Below are 18,144 nucleotides of genomic sequence, written 5' to 3'. Positions count from 1 at the left end.
GTTTGCTCGTCCGGCCTTGTGAATTATCTCGTAATCGTATTCTTCTAATTTTAATCTCCAGCGGATGAGTCTTGATCCGGGGTCCGTGACGTTAAATAGCCAAATTAGAGGTTTATGGTCGGTTATTATTTTAAATTTTGTTCCATAGACATATGGTCGAAAATGTTTAACTGCCCATACGATTGCTAACAATTCTTTTTCGGTCGTATTATAATTTTGCTCTGCCCGAGATAATACTCGGCTGGCGTAAGCGATAGGTCGGTCATTGCCTACCGGTCCCTGTGACAGCACGGCTCCGATTGCGTAGTCGGAGGCATCGGTGGTCACGTTGAATTCTTCGATGAAGTCCGGATATTTTAACACTGGCGCGGTCATTAATTTTTCTTTTAGGGTGTCGAACGCGATTTGTTGTTCGTTTCCCCATACAAAAACTTCCGTCTTTTTTGTTAGTTTTGTTAACGGTTTCGCGATTCGCGAGAAATCTTCAATGAATTTGCGATAGTAGCCCGCTAGTCCGATAAACGATTGTATGTCTTTTATTTTTTGTGGCGTCGGAAAATTTTTTACCGCGTCTAGTTTCGACGGATCGGGTAATATGCCGTTCTCGGAAATAATATGCCCTAAGTATATTACTTCTTTACGTAAAAATTCGCACTTTTCCGGTTGCAATTTTAAATTATGTTTTCGTAATCTCTGTAGTACTTCCACGAGTCTTTTGTTATGATCCTCTAAACTGGATCCGTATATTACGATGTCGTCGAGATAAACGAGACATCTGAGCCCTTGTATCCCTGTTAGTACCGAATTCATTAATCGTTGGAAGGTCGCAGGCGCGTTTTTTAATCCAAACGGCATTCGGTTGAACTCGTAGTATCCATAGGGGGTTGAAAAGGCGGTTTTGTTTTTATCGCGCTCAGCCATCGGTATCTGGTGATATCCTGATGCTAGATCAAGCGTCGTAAAATATTTGGCGTTCCCTAACTGGTCCAATATATCGGTAATATTAGGCAGGGGAAATGAGTCGCCTATAGTTAAATCGTTAACTTTTCGGAAGTCTACTACTACCCTGAGTCTTTGTTTTCCTGACGCATCGGCTTTTTTCGGCACTACTAATAATGGAGCATTCCATTGACTCATGGTTGTTCTAATAATTTGGTCTTTTAGCATTCCTTGCACTTGCTTATTTACTTCTGTTTTATGCTTCTCGGGAAGGCGGTATGGTCTTACGTTGACGGGCGAGGTGTCGGCGCGCGTGTTTATCTCGTGCTTTATCGTTGCGGTGCATGTCAGTGGTTCTTCATTTAAATGAAATATATCGCTATATTCTTCGCATATCCGTTGTACTGAGCGTTTTTCTTCGACGTTTAGATGATCCGTGCGTAATAATTGTCAGATTCGTTCGTCGCGCGTTGACGAGTTATGTGTGTCGCCCGTGTGTATCGTGTATACTTTGTGTGCGTTATCTTCACATATGTCTTCTACGGTTACGAGCGGCGTACTAATCTCTACGGTCTCGTCGGTCGTATTAATTATACTGACGGGGCACACAAAATTTTTTGGTTCTACCAGGCATCGTCCGATATATATTCCAGGTGCTGTTTCTTCGGCCTTTATCATGCCTATCTTATTACGATTCGTTGCCGCTTGTATTATCGTTTCGCTACGCGGTTTTAATTGAATTTTATTGTACGGTCGTAATTTTAATACGGCGTTTCCTATTTGAATCTCCTGTTTTTTGTAATCGCACGTGACTTGTTGCTTTTGTAGAAAATCGATTCCTATGATCCCTTCGTATTCCATTGGGAAGTCGTCCTTTACGACATAAATCGCGTGTTTGATTTTTCGGCTGCCTAGATCGATAGTCGCGTAGAATTTTCCTATTGTTCGCGCTTTATGCCCGGTTATGCCGATCAAAGTAATTTTGTCGTTGTATATCTCGGTTTCACCTTTCAGATGTTTAACTTTTATTAAAGAGACAGTAGCTCCAGAATCGTAGAGCATGTTAATCTTGCCGTTCTTTACTTCGCGTATAGGTAGAGTTATTAAATTCAGGCTCGCTGCTCCACGAGGCGTCTGTCGCACGTGAGTCACCTGATATTCTATCGCGCGTGTCTTTTTATTCTTTTCTTCTTGCCGTTCTTCCTCGTCACTGCTATACTCGGATTCGGTATCTCTTTTTCGCGATTGTGGTTTCTTACGGTTTTCAATTTTATTTATGCTTCGCGATTTTTTATTATCGGTTCCCTTATCGTGGTCCGGTGTATTTGTTTTCGGCCTTCCATTTAGAGTCCAACACTCGTCGCGATTATGTCCGCGTTTTTTGCAATAATTGCAGAATTTCTCTACGGTATTTGCGCGAGGGGGCTTGTCCGGTTTTGGGAGTGCGTATTTACTGCTGCGGCAATCGCGTCCGTAATGTCCCGATTTTCCGCATTTATAACATTGCGTGGTTTTATGTTGACCTTGTCGCGGTTGTTGCCCAGTTTTGCTTTGCGATGCATTTGTCATTCGCGATGCGTTAGATCCTATTAACTTTTCTTCTGCGGTTGCGCCCGTTATCGCTTCTTGGAGTGTTGTGTATCGTTGTGATCGCACGAGTATTTTCAATTCGTTACGTAACCCGAATTGGAAATTGAGTAATGCTTGGCTTTGTATGGTTTCTAAAATAGCACGCTTATATGTGCTCGAACGCTTTTCTCCCTCAATCATTGAGCTATATAATTTCCTGGCAAGTTTGTCGACGCGTTGTCCGAAACTCTGTGCCGGTTCGTTAAAGTTTTGCTTGAGCGAATTGAACTCGATTTGTAAATGCGCTGTACTCCGCTTACTTTGATAAGAATTTTCTAGTTGGTCTTTCAATTCTTCGAACGTTTGAATGTCTCGTGTCTCGAAATCTTGCATGGCTTTTCCCCGTAATTTAGTAAATAATATTCCTTGAATTAACGCTTCCTCGTCATCGGGGTGAATATTTTTAATTGCGTACGTACAGGAGTTTAAAAATTCTTGTAATCGGGTTCGCGTTGTGCCGTCGAACTCCGGTATCATTATTCGCGCCTCCTTTAGTGACATGTACCGTTGTGAGGCATTCCGCCGATTTCGGATGTCACGCTCGGTTCGTCCGTAAGCCATACGAGGCTCGTGCTCTTCGTCCGAATCTCGATCATAAGCGCGTTCGCGGGATCTAATCTGCCTATTGTCTAAGCGCCTATCCGCTCCCTGTTCGCGTGTGTGTTCGCGTAGATTCCGTCGATCTCCTGCGTCTCGATTGCGAGGGTAGTCGCGGTGATCACGTTGATTATTTCTGTCTCGCTCGGGAGTGAGTTCGCGTAGATCTTGCCGACTGTCGCATCTCTCTTCCGCATCTTGATTACGGGTGTGTTCACGGAGATGTCGATTATCGCGGTGCCTATTTGTATCCCGTTTGCGTGCGCGTTCGCGGGAGCTTTGACGACTGTCGTCTGATCTTTCTCCGCGTGACCTCCAATCGTACATTTTATTTATTTCTGTCCGCATTTCGATTCGTAAATCTCGTAGGCCTTGTAATACGTCGCGCATCAAAGGATTTTCCTCGTTCGCGTTGTTTTCGACGGGTGTCCTATGTTCGGCGGGTGTCCTGTGTACGTCGACTTCTACGCGATGTACGTTTCCGCGCTCTATAGTTACGCGTAGGCGACCAATTTCGCGGTCCACAGCACCCACGGATACGTCCGCTGCACCATTTGGTGGAGTGTGCATTACCGACATGTTATCTTCGTTAGAGTCAAAATCGCTACTATCGTACGTAGTTGACCATCCGCTTTTCTGTGACGCGTTGCTAGGGGTTTTGCTTGCGCGTATTTTAATTTCTTTTATATTTTCGTTATTACCGTCTGTTCGCGTCTTTAGTATACTTTCGTCAAAACTATCGAAGGGGAACTCGCGTTTAACAATGACGTTCGCGGGTAATTCGTCTTCGCTTTCGCTTGAATATTCGTTCTCTAATTTTCTACGAACTCGCTCGAGTCTTTCTACAGTTAAGGGTAACGCTTGAATCGCTCGTTTGGCTGAGTCGCTATGTAGCCAAGATTTGTTCGCTATCGGTTTCGGGGATGTCTTGTTCCCTTCCGACATTCACGCAGAAATATTATAAGGATCGGACTTACAGTATTACGGTTCGCATCGTTACGCTCTTTATCGCTCGGTACGGCTTGGCTGCTGCTGCTGCAACTCGATCGCTCGTGGGCTGATAACGGCTGGCGGCTCGGTGCTCGTGATTGATACGGCAGGTCGTCGCTCCGTGATGACGCGTTGTCCGTGAGATTGTCGCAGGTCGGCGTTGTCCTTGGGACGTTGGCGATCCTACTCGATTCTCAGCTGCTTGCTTATCGCTCTTCGTACTGCTTGCGTCCTTCACTTTCACTGCACTGTGACTTCTGCTTATTTCCGTCAGCTGTTTTTCTAACTGACGTGCCTGCTTCCACACGTTGTGTATGTGTGTATTGCGGGTCTTAATTTATTGTATGCTGCTTTCTATGTTGTCCGTCGATTATTTCGACGTGCCTGATTTTTCTAATACTTTTGTATTGTTTTCAGGTCTTCAGGTTCCTGCTGGTCCTGGCGGTCCGTCGGCGCTATCCCACCGCTGCCACCAATTTTGTTGTGTGCCTCGAACAAGGCACTGGGGTTGCGTCGAATTAAGGATGAGGATCCTCGGGTCGACCGGGACGTCGTAGGAAGATAGGAAGATTATACTCTCTTCTTTTGATTAAATCGACTCTTATTTCTGATTAAATTTGGTTTCACTTTATTTCTCGACCTTTCTTTAAATATATATATATATATATATATATATATATATTCGCGTAACATTCGATGTTTGGCTAACGAGCGTTTATTAGTAATTCTCTTAATGATTCAGATTTTTTATTAGTGAGTCTCGTCCTGATGTTCCGGATTCTTATTAGCGACCACGTCTTGATGTTTAGGAATTGTATTCGAGACTCCGTCTTGATGTTTAGGAGTTTTATTCGAGACTCCGTCTTGATGTTTAGGAGTTTTATTCGAGACTCCGTCTTGATGTTTAGGAGTTTTATTCGAGACTGCCTTCGCGGGCGGGCTCTCCGTCCTATATCCTCTTTGTTTCTTGGTTTTCTTTCGGGCGAGGCCCTTGGAAACAAGTCCCTGATTGGTTAACAATACTCACGCGTTTTTGGTCTAATTGCAAGCGAAGCAGGTCGAAGTCCCTGGCCTTCGCTTGCAGCTTGCGATTTCCGGTGCTTCGCGCGTGTCTCGCTGCGTTAGCGTTTTCACGCGACGAGCGTTTGTCGAGAGCGCTCTTTTATAAGCAAAAATGTTTTACAGTATTCTATAAAGATATTCAGTAAATTCTAATTTCTAATAACTACTGGTTATAGTTCGGGCTATAACAAAAGTATTTTCGTATACTCTAATTTATACTTTACGCAAATACAAGATTTTCTTCATGAAGAAAATTGAATGTTATATATTGCAGATAATACACTATTTGTGTAATTAAAACTGTATAATACGTACAAGTAAAGAGTTTTAATTTTTAAAAAATGTATATAAACTATATTAATTTAGCATCACACATTCAAAAATCAATGTTATGTAGTCAAATTAAAACTTAAAATTAAATTTAATTCAGACGCTATATTAAAATTTATACATAGTACGTGTATTATTATAATATAATTGTTAGATTTAAAAGAAAGAATTTAAAAAATTAATGATTTCGTTGATTTCAATGTTTTTATTACTTAATAAGTTTGTGACTCATTTACATAAATTGTTTATAATTTCTAAAACATTTTTATTTCTCTAGATATGTTTAAATTTACAAATTTTTGTCTAAAACATGTAGAGTAATTTATTTTATATTTAACGAAATTTATATAGAAAATCAGAATTTTTGAGTTAAAATAATTCGCATGCAAAACGGCTACTAAACATCGAAGTGAAAGATTGGTACAGTTGAACTTTGAATTGGGGACAATTAATCAATCTTTCATTAATATGCGCATAAGCTGTCACATGCTATATGTGAGAATTTATATACTATTTATCACTTAATATATGTATGTAATATATATATATATATATATATATATTGTTACGTCCGCGGAACTATTTCCGCGAAAGATCACTTCCGATTGCGACGCGCAAACCGTTCACTCACGCACGTGAAATAAATGTACTCGTATTAAGGAAAGGAAAAGACCTTTATTATAAAGGTAATAATAAGAGAAGAACAATTAGGGGAAATTCGGATATAATCGGAACGAGAACCGAATGCGTCCGCTCGTGACAGCCGCGGAACTCCAACTATCCAAAAGACAGCTGTTGAAAACAATCCTCAGCGACGCCTTGACAACGCGATGCTCCTCAATCTCATGGAAGACTCGTTGATTTCTGACGGATTTAGGGACGTAACGTGACTCGCACGTTTCACGGACATAACATTTGCTCCCCTCTTCAAAATTGTCGTCCCGACAATCAATTCAGTAGGACAGATCCAGAATAATTCCATACAGGAACCTCGCCGAATTACAGTCTATATATATATATATATATATATGTCATATATGTATGTACATATTTTCATCAGCCATAAATCAAAAGTTATAGCATTGTCAAAAGTTTATAGCATTGTGCTTTCCAGAAAATTTGTTTACATTAAAATATATTTATAAGATGTTTTTAAATACAGGAATTTATAAAATTTTTATGATTATAAAGAAAATGATAATAAAAACGTTTATTATTGAAATATAAACATTGTTAAAACTGTCAGTGATAAGAAACGCATTCATGGAAAAAGAAGTTGAATTAAGATAGAGCCACTTTTACTTAAAGAAATTAACTGAGTAATCTGAAACTAATACGTAAACCAAATTATTAGAATATAAATTATAATTATTAGACGAATTATTAGACTAAGCTACTCCAACAAAAGAGTCAGGTTTTCCATGAATTATTTGCTAAGAGAAACATATATATGTAAATTCTTATTAACCTTTATTAACCCATTCTCGCGTCTTTCTTTATTTCCTGTTTGACATACAAAATATTTTTGATAAGCATGAAGAATTTTGATCAGATATATAAAAACAGATTTTTTATAAATGTGATTTGTATAGAATTTAGTTCATTACACATTTTATAGTAATTTCATCTATCTCTAAATGCCATTTATAACTAAAATCAAGAGTAGTTATCTATTTGAACACTGGTATAACTACTTGTTCTTTTTTGATTTTTCAGTGTTAGTAAACGAAATATATGCTAAAGTTTAAAATTTTTTAAATGCAAATATATATACAGACGTATAATACAGACATATTTTCAAATATCTCAAATAGATGTACAAAAATTTGTTTCGCTTTAATATACACATGTTCAAATAATTAATTAATTGTGCCAACTAGAAAATATTTATATTGGATGCAATTCTGCGTCACTTCTTAGATCTATAATATTGTTCAGACAAAGTTTAAAATTTGGTCTGGCATTTGCTACACCCCAGCAACGCTGCATCAACTGATATAATGAGGATGGACAATCGAGAGGCATCTGCAACTTGCCTCCCTCGCGTACGTAACTTATCACTTCGAGATTAGATTTTGTAGTAGAGTATGGTTGCTCACCCAATGAAGTAATCTCCCACATTAGTACTCCGAATGACCAAACATCGCTCTGAGAAGTAAATATTCCGTTCACTAGGGATTCCGGTGCCATCCAGCGAACAGGAAGCAGACCTTCTCCTTCCTAAAATAAAATTTTAACAAAGATAATTCTCTTATTCTAATTATCCATTTTTGCAATAAGTATTCTTAAGCAAAAAACTAATATTTTGCATTATACATTATATACATATATATATTGGAGAAATATATATAAAATTATATATACAGAGTCTTCATTTTTCTTAAATTCTATTTGACTTAAAGATATAATATAATAATATAAAGACGCAACAATAGAAAAATACTTTCAAAAAGTTTCATTTTTTTAATTAATTATATCTACCTTGCGGTAATAGACATTCCTGTAAATATCTCTAGCAAGTCCGAAATCACCGATTTTGACGATTCGATTCTCACGATCTCTCGCAGACACTAAACAATTTCGGCACGCGAGATCTCTATGCACAAAGCGCAGCTCTTCTAAATAGCAACAGCCTCGCGCAACATCTTCGCACATAGCGAGCAAGTCTTGTAGACGCAAAGGGTGTAAATCAGAAGGTTGTAATATTCGACACTCTCTCAAATATTTTAGCAGATCAGTTTCCATTAATTCCAACACGAGTAATGGAGAATCATCGTCTAAGCAAACAGCTAGTAATCTTAACACATGTTCGTGTCTAAAGTGACTCATAAGCTTAGCTTCTTTCAAGAATTTCTTTTTTTCTTCGACAGAAGCACCCTTTTCTAACATTTTTATGGCAACGGATGTCTCTGATCCCGGTTCTTCTAAATCCTTGACATTCCCTTGGTACACCTGCGAAATATTGAAAATTAATGTAACTTTTATTAAACAAGAAAAGATAATTTAATTTTATATAACATTATACATATGTATTTTAATTTATTTTAAATAATTCAACGAAAAAAAATTAAGTGCATATGTATGTCTCATAAAAATTAATGTATTACTAATTCTTTTAAAAAGTTGATTTATATATACGAAAAATTTGTATTCTCATCTTAAGTATATGCCACTTATCTTTATTATATCTTCCAATAAAATAGGCGCCAAAAGGATCCTCTTAATTTAGGAGGAAAATTCTCTAAAGAGATATTCTTAACATGCAAGAATATATACTTAATGAGATGTTTTTCTATCCGTGTATTATTAAAATTATTAATCGATATAACAAGAAACAGTCTTACAAATGGACATTTGTTACTTATTACATGTATATTTAAATGTTACATATTTAATTAAATATTTCTTTATGTATTTGACATAGTTAAATACACATTTTTGCTTATTATGTTATTATTTTTAATATTAATTGTAAACTTATGAATTTATTATAAATTTAAATAATTTTATTTTATTAATTTTTATTTTAAATTTATTATTAATTTATTTTATTTATTTATTGCGGCGCTGAAGTTGCAAAAGAAATTAAAAATATATTCTCAATTTAAAAAATGGAAATATTCTTATCTATTAAGAGGACTTATTAATGCATTTCAAGAAAACAATTTTTTCGGTGTAAGATTTACTAAGAAATGTATATTTCTCATTTCTACATCTAAACATTAATGACTTAAAATATGACGTTACGAAAAATTTACCAATCCGAATGCGCCGCTGCCAAGGAGTTTCGTTAGTGTGATTTGCTCACGTTTGATTTTAGTCAGCATAAATTTATTTGGATTATATTGCAACGCAGGACTGTATAGCGCATTATGCTGAACGTTTCCGATAAGTACCTCATGTAGAATCCTAGTCAAAACTTGCTCGTTATCTTCATTGCGTTGTCGGTATACTGTTATAAAGTTATAATATATTTAAATAATATTATGCATTGCAAATTTCAAATTTTGCTCTTTTAACAAATAAGTTAAAGTTTTTTTGAAAAATCTCTCCACTTATTACATTAATCATAATTTATAATTAAAAAAATTTGTATCAAATATACTTACAACAATAAATAAAGTAGCAGATGCAGATTACAATAACGATAGCAGCAAGGCTAAACATCAATGTTAGATTGTAATGCGTAGCTCGAATTATCGAATCGTCACCTTTGTTACAAAAAAATATAGTTTTAATTTACTTGTCTTATTTTAGTATTTCCACTTATAATTTTATCATTAAAAATATTTAATTCTTAAAATTTAGTAATACATTTATATGTATGTCAAATAATCCGATCATATTAAAATATCTACATATTATCATATTTGCTTACCAAGTGTTTCAAAAATAAATCTTTCATCAGATGGCCATGTAAAGTTCTCGTACTCAGGATATGTCAGTATCAAACGAAACTTGTATAAAGTTGCCGGTAGCAAGTTTTCCAAATAATACATTACTGTCTCATTATTTGTCTCAAAATTATCTGCGATTTGCCACTTTTGCATCACATTATTTTTGTATTCCAGTACGTAATGGATCGTCAAATTAACGCTAGGAATCCACGAAATATTCATATTGTTTATGCTAACTCCGCTCAAAGTAATATTGTTCGGTTCCGAGTACGTGTACACAGTTTTGCTCAAACTGTCATTATATAATTTGCTGTAGTTAGCTGGATACACACGTACATATACAAAGTATTTCTGTTCTGGCAGCAACGGTTGGATTATTGTAAAAAGTTTGTTGTTTACTTTATTATTAATAAATAGTTTTTCTATCGGTTGCGTGCTGTTCACCGAGTTAATTGATTCCCAATATACTTTATATGTTACTGTCGTACAATTCAGTTTCGTGGGTGGAATCCAATAAACTGCCGCTATAGATGGCGTGAGAACCTGAACCGTTACATTTTCCGGTGCATTGAGCTTGCTTACGTTAGTTTTCAATATTACTTCCGGTCTGAATTGCAGGTCCGTCGATAATTGATCAGAGTAAAAATTGCTCACAGCTAGTTTCAGCGTGTAGTTTGTAAACGGTGTTAAATTCTGAATTTTATAATGCCGCTTGTATGTCTGCATATAGAATTCATCGACCTTGTTATTAAGGTTATTATTCAAACAGCTTACGTAGATGATATATTTAGGAGTTGGTATGTTGTTTTTGCATTTGTGCTTGCGAGTCGATTCTGTTGTATTAAATTTCAAAACAATACTTTTCGCTGTTATTTTTATTATTGTAATATTATAAATTTTTTCATCAGGTATAAGGCATTCCTTCCGAGGATATGGTTGTAAAGAGGATGATTTACCAAACGATATTATGGGATTAAAGTAATCCGTGCTTTTTATTATTTGGACGTGTTTAGATGCGTTTTTTTCACTGTCGACAAATGCATACTTTTTCTTTTAAATATAAAGATAAAAATCTGATGTATTTAAATAAGGTCCACTTAAATAAATGTTTGTTTTATCAGTTATAAAATATGACACAAACTGGGCGCCCATTTCAGCAGTTGAAATCGAATTGCATTTATTTATTTTAATGTTCGCCACAATTAATTTATGGTTTTCTCTCCAGCATATTAGCGGCTCCTCTGTATTTGTGATGTCAAGCTTTATATGATAATAAATTTCGAAAAATGATACTTTGTATGGACAAAAGGTCATATCGGTTTTTAAAAAAGATTGCACATTTCTTCCGTCAAGATCCGATTTCATTATTACATACTGTATATATGATTCTGCATCTAATATTTCTATCCAGTATAAAAATCTGGAAAAAATATATATTATTATATATGTGTATTATAAAATATAATTTTAAACATGAAGTTAAAAAAATAATAAACTTAAGTTCTTACAATTTTATGATAATGATTTTTTGATTCTTTATATCTCTATTACAAAATCATAGTATATTATTGCAAAATTAGAAAATAATATAAATTCTTAAGTAAAAAACACAAAAGTGTTTATTTTTTCAAGTGAATAAAAGTTAACGTACCCCACAGACGGCTGTATAGTTAAATAAGAAGCGATACTGCTCAAGATCTCTTTTTTTTTTATTATGCCATTTTGCCACATTGTTAAGTCCAGCTTTATAATGGATTTCGCTGAGTCGTCATATTCCATCCAATATAGATTTCTTCCTATCCAATCGATGCAGAGATTGTGTGAATTTTCTTTTAAACTAGTAATTTTTGTAATATCATTTTTATTCATATCCCCTATCATTAAATCTCGTATATTTTCATGCTCATTACGAATCGACTGGATCCAATAAATTTTATGTTCTGCTACAGAATAAGCCACTTCTATTGCATTAACATTACTATTAATGGTAAAGAGATTGACATAGGTTCTTGAATCCATATCCCATATTGCAATAGTATTTCTCATTGTAAACAATATTTGAGGTATCGGATTTTCGTGCGTCGTTGATACGTTCTTTAAATCTGTATAAGGACCAGCACCAGCTTTAATATGCGCTCGTACTCGAAAATAGTACGTTGTATTAGATTTTAGATTATACTCCATTGTAGTTAAAATACTTTTGTCGGCACATATTTGAATCTTTTTTAGGTTTTCAATGAACCAACATTGCACTGTATATCCTTGTATCGCTTTGTTTGCAAATTCAGGTTGGTTCCATCTGTAAGACAAATTTTAGCCTTTTCATATTTAATAATTTTTTATCAGAATTAATATTTTTATTGTATATGTCTATGTTAAATTTTAGAGAAAAAAAGGATATAGACTGAAAACTTAGATTCTTCACCTGAATGTCACAGAAATGTTGAATTTTTCATTTAGAAATCCATTGAACTCTACGAATGCTCTTGGCTCGCTCGGAATTATTCCTAGAGATTTTAAGATGGTACATATTAATATGTTTAAGTTGATTATCTCGGTAAATTAAAAACAATAATAATAATTTAACGTGCAATAATTAAAAAAAAAGAGAAAAAATAAACATATGTTAAAAAATTGACAGAGCAAGTTTTTAAAATAATGAAATAACATGAAACTCTTGTGTGTGTGTGTGTGTGTGTGTGTGTGTGTGTGTGTGTGTGTGTGTGTGTGTGTGTGTGTGTGTGTGTGTTTCAAGACTTATGTTAGTAAAGTAATTGCTAAGTTATAATGAAAAAAGCTTCCAATAAAGTGCTAAACCCTTTTTTAAAATTTTCTATTTATTCACAAATCAGAAGTATATTATTTGCGACAGATTTAAAACAAACAAGAAAAATAATGAAATTGATGGTGTTATCTAAATTCTGCTTTATTTTACATACAGTGTATACATTTATTCTCTCTTTTTGACAGAATGAATTTTATATTATCCTTGTTATTAGAAAATGATTTAATATATTTTAAATTTAATTTTCACTCTCTCTTAAATTTACATTATACTTACAACTTGTAAATATTTTGATAATTTTTTATTAACGTTCTATATATTCATTGCATCTTACCAATAGAATCTGGGTTCATGGACATATTTGCTAATGTAACTTCATCGACTTCATCGACATCATTTTTTATAGTCACGCTATCAGAATAATTCTGATCCGGCTCGAGATTTCGTAAAATGAGATGATTGTTGTTTTCGGGCACTGGAATATCCTTAATAAAATATAACATATAAAAAAAATAAGTAAGGCAACTAGGCCAAAAATTCCACGGTATCTTTAATGATAAATAAAATAGTCGTATATATAGAAATATATATAAATAAGATTATCATAAAAAATAACATATATATGTCGAAATAACTAAAATGAGCATAAAATTTTTTGTTTTTAATAATATTAGCTTGATATTTTTATTTATAATTCCATTCCTTATTTATAATGTGTTAAATATTATGTAATTTCATTTCTAAAATATTTATTCCTATTATTTTTCAACATATTTTCTTGCGAAATATCAAACATTATTCTTATATTAAAAAGAATTTCACGCAGAATAGGCAGAATAAGGATTATTTAATAAGAATTAATAATCGTTTCTTTTTAATAAATGAAAATGTTACTCTTTTCGATTCCTGAAGCAATTTTGCTGATTGTTATAGCTAATGATTTAGTTTTTTTGCAATAGTTAGTTAACTTTTTAAAATAAACGAGGTTAATTTTTAATAATCCGTCAATTATGATTAAAATTTCAATAATAACATTTGTATTTCAAAAATAAAAATGTTTAAAATATTCTCTTTTATGTGAATGTGTGTGATTATAGAAATAATATAAATTTTTGTACTTAAAATCTTGTCGAAATTCTTTTTGATTACGGTTATATCTTTTAACCCAAACAAATTCTGGAAAACAGGATACCAAAAACTTTCGATTGACATTACCACGATATATAAGAATATATATGGCTATATAAATATGGCTATATAAATGGATATACTATGAATATTATATACATACATCAATAAATTTAAACGCGGGTAGCCGGTTATTGCTGTTACGTATATTTTTCATTTAACTATTGGCCCTATAAAGTTAATTGATACAATTTGAATTTTATTATATCAATATAGTCGACATTTCTTTATATGCATATAGGACAATGCAATTATCCTTGACACATCAAAATGACGCTGACACTTTGAATTAATTTAGTTAAATAAAAATTAATTTACAAGTCTTATTATATCATTAAATAATTATAATTATTTAATAAAGTAAATTAGTTTTTATTACAAATTGATTATTAAAAATCACATGAAACTCAATTCAAGTGTCATATATATTTATATACAGGGTGTCCCAAAAGTAACGGACCACCCTAATAACTCTTCAGTATTGAAGTTTCAAGGAAAATGATCCCAATAAAAGTTGTAGGGATTTAAGTGAGCTACCTTATGATGACCTTTGCTTTGATCTTGACCTCAATTTTCAAGGTCATTTGAAGGTCAACTTGTGTTTTTCAAATGGGAACCCATATTTTTGACCTCGGATTCTGAAAGAGCGCAAAATTTTACGTTCAGATATGTATCTATATGGGGGTTCGAAATGAACTGTAGAGGTCATTTGAAGGTCTAATATGTTATTGGTACGAAATAGTAGATGGTAGATCGTGGTTTTTATGAAATATGACCCGAATAAAAGTTGTTGGGATCAAAGAGGGCCATAAGCTGGCCAAAAACTTTTTATAATGAAATGCTCTGTAGAGAAATACGTAGTTGCATCAGAACAACGTCGGGTGAGTATTAGTCAATTTCATTCATAATATTTTACTAATGACAACATGAGTGAGCCTCTATTTTCTAACATTAATACATACTACAATTTTGATTCTAACACGAAATTTATACTGCTTTGGATTTATCCTAGTTACACTCAACGGAACAGCTAGAATCTCCCTTTTGATTTATTATACTTGGACTAGGTAACACTAACACCAGAAGCCTATAGGAGAAGTGATAGAATCGGCTGCTCAGTTGATCACACGATCTAAAAGCTTGAATAACAATGAGACAAGTCCGAATAATTCTGTTGAATTTAGTAATTACATTTAAAACGATTTTTTTCGACGATGTTCTAATTTCGGAAGCTACTAGACCTTGGATCATTACGATCTTGCCTTTAGTGGCTGGATCACATGGGGTCTGAGAATCCAGCCTGCTACGCAGGCAATGGTTACCTAATATTTTATTCAATCAAGTGAACATTGACAACGTATTCCATTACTGCACGGTGCTCTCAAGGTCAAATCAATATTTGACCTTTGAATGACCCTCAACGATTGCCTTGACTCCTACAACAACCTGAATGCTCAACAATCTGAACGCGCTCTTCAGAATCTGGGGTCAAAAATTGAGGTTCCTATTTAAAAAACACGAGTTGACCTTTAAATGACCTTGAAAATGGAGGTCAAGGTCAAAGTCAAGGTCAAAGTCACTAGCTTATGGCCCTCTTTGATACCAACAACTTTTATTCGGGTTGTTGTGTGCCTCGAGCAAGTCACTGGGGTTGCGTCGATTAAAGGATGAGGATCCTCGGGTCGTACACGACTTCGTAGGAAGTTAGGAGTGTTATACTCTTTTCTTTCTCTTAAAATACACTTTTATTTCTGATTGAATTTGGTTTCACTTTATTTCTCGTCCTTTCTTTAATTAAATATTCGCGTAACATTTGGTTAACGAGCGTCTATTAGTATTCCTCTCAATAATTCAGATCTTTATTAGTGAGTCTCGTCCTGATGTTCCGGGTTCTTATTAGCGACCTCGTCTTGATGTTTAGGAGTTGTATTCGAGACTGCCTTCGCGGGCGGGCTCTCCGTCTTATATCCTCTTTTGTTCTTTGATTTTCAACGGGCGAGGCCTTTGGAAACAAGTCCCCGATTGGTTAATAATATTCACGCGTTTTTGGTCTAAATGCAAGCGAAGCAGGTCGAAGTCCCTGGCCTTCGCTTGCATCTCGCGATTTCCGTGCTTCGTGCGTGTTTCGCTGCGTTAGCGTTTTCGTTCAACGAGCGTTTGGCGAGAGCGCTCGTTTATAAGTAAAAATGTTTTACAATATTCTTATTCCTAATAACTACTGGTTATAGTTCGGGCTATAACAGGGTCATATTTCATAAAAACCACGATCTACCAGCTATTTCGTACCAATAACATATTAGACCTTCAAATGACCTCTACAGTTCATTTCAACCCCCCATAAAGATACATATCTGAACGTAAAATTTTGCGCTCATTCAGAATACCAGGTCAAAAATATGGGTTCCCATTTGAAAAACACAAGTTGACCTTCAAATGACCTTGAAAATTGAGGTCAAGGTCAAAGTCAAGGTCATCATAAGATAGCTCACTTAAATCCCTACAACTTTCATTGGGATTATTTTCCTTGAAACTTCAATACTGAAGAGTTATTAGGGTGGTCCATTACTTTTGGGACACCCAGTATATATATATATAATATGTTGATGGTTCTTTCGGAAAGCAAAACACCCGTGGATTCGTCTAAAATATAGAGACTTTTCTTTTATTAAATTATAAAATTGTTATACTAACATGTGTTATACTAACCAAAATATTATACTAACATGTGTTATACTAACCTAAAATATAGAGAATCGACAATTAAATGTTCGTGCTTCCCTAAATTCTCTCGTCGCACAGTTTGCGATGGAGGTGGAGGATTTCACTTAATTAATCTTTGACGATTGTTTTAATGCAAATTGTTGTACCTTTAATTTATAACTCTAATAACTCCAATCGAGGATTGGAGTATTCTAGTATTCTAGCCCTCTCTAACTGCTCCTTCTCCCCTTCTCTCTCTCATTAAGTGGTGCCATCCAGTGGGGCCCTTTCTCATGTATCCGGCACTTATCGACACTTAGACAGCTTTCATCTCCCCCCCTTAGGATGCTTAATTTTCATCTGGAGGTGCAAATTAAGTATCAATCACTGGAAATCCATAGACATCGGAATGAGTTTTGTGACGTGATATAATCCAATTGACCTTTTTCCATGGCCAGTATTTATCTTATAAATTGAATGTGATATCTTTTCTTCTATCTCGAAGGGACCAATCCTGATTTCATCCATTTTTTTTCTATTCAGTTTATTTCCATTGACTATATAAACCATGTCTCCTTTTTCAAAATCATATTGCATTCTGTTTTTATCAAATAGAGATTTATTGTAGTTATGTGATTTTTTTGTTCTGAGCAAAGCTATTTCTCTATCTTGTTTCAGGTCTTTTATATTTTTATTTTTCTCTTTTAATTCCGGTGGCAGCAAGTCAGTAGATTCTCCATTTAGCAGGTATTTTGGTGAAAATCCTGTGACTGAATGGTCTGTCTCATTATATTTCTTTGTACATTCTTCTGCTAATCTGGACCATGCTGATTTGTTCTCTTTTTCATTCACTTTACAACGTATTTTATTTACCAATGTTTGGTTTAGTCTTTCATTTAATCCATTTGTAAAAGGTGCATCCACTGCTGTAAAGATCAATTGTATATTTCGTTCTCTGAGGTAATGCTTAAAATCTTTGGAATTTAAACCTGGGTATTGATCCGAAAGCAGTATCTCAATCGTATTATTTTTAGAGACTTTCTCTATTAGTTTGATGAAATCTTGAGCGTTTTGGCTTTTTTTGAGCATAAGATGTATGCAAATCTCGTGAAATGGTCAACTAACAGGTGTAAATATCTCTTAGTTGATCTCTGTCCACCAAACCCACCAATCGTATCCAAAGACATTATTTGAAATGGTTTTTCAGCTGGACCTAATTGTGACATTCGACCATATTTTCTATTTAATCTCGTTTTGTTTTTTATGCAAATTTCACAGTTTTTACATATTAGTCTAATATTTTTCGATATGTTTGGTGCTGTGTAGAAAGGTTTTATTTTGGCTTCCATCTGATTTATCCCTATGTGACAGTAATTTTCATGAGTTTTTTTTATTAATGTTTTACTATATTCTTCACTTAAAATTATTTTTTTCTTCTTTTTTTTGTTCTCTTTGTAATAAACGCCATGTTCCATAGTTAAATTCTTCTCGCTTTCTTTTATTTGTTTATTGTGTTTTTGATCCGTT

General features: G+C 34.3%; 1 pseudogene across 1 annotated transcript; it reads right to left on the bottom strand.

Annotated features, from left to right (window-relative positions):
• Nucleotides 1-6,202: 6,202 nt before the first annotated feature.
• LOC145945270 (proto-oncogene tyrosine-protein kinase ROS-like) lies at nucleotides 6,203-13,726 on the bottom strand (annotated as a pseudogene). Its single transcript, XR_014426820.1, has 9 exons — nucleotides 13,064-13,726; nucleotides 12,370-12,451; nucleotides 11,596-12,243; nucleotides 9,926-11,364; nucleotides 9,657-9,758; nucleotides 9,306-9,499; nucleotides 8,029-8,499; nucleotides 7,647-7,767; nucleotides 6,203-6,553 (listed from the first exon to the last, which is right to left on the bottom strand). The product of XR_014426820.1 is annotated as a proto-oncogene tyrosine-protein kinase ROS-like (transcript).
• Nucleotides 13,727-18,144: the final 4,418 nt, after the last annotated feature.

The sequence above is a fragment of the Prenolepis imparis genome, unplaced genomic scaffold, assembly GCF_030444845.1.
Source record: "Prenolepis imparis isolate NDT839.2.m4 unplaced genomic scaffold, iyPreImpa1.0 SCAF_14, whole genome shotgun sequence".
Lineage (NCBI taxonomy): Eukaryota > Metazoa > Arthropoda > Insecta > Hymenoptera > Formicidae > Prenolepis > Prenolepis imparis.
This window is presented reverse-complemented; position numbering and strand designations above follow the sequence as displayed.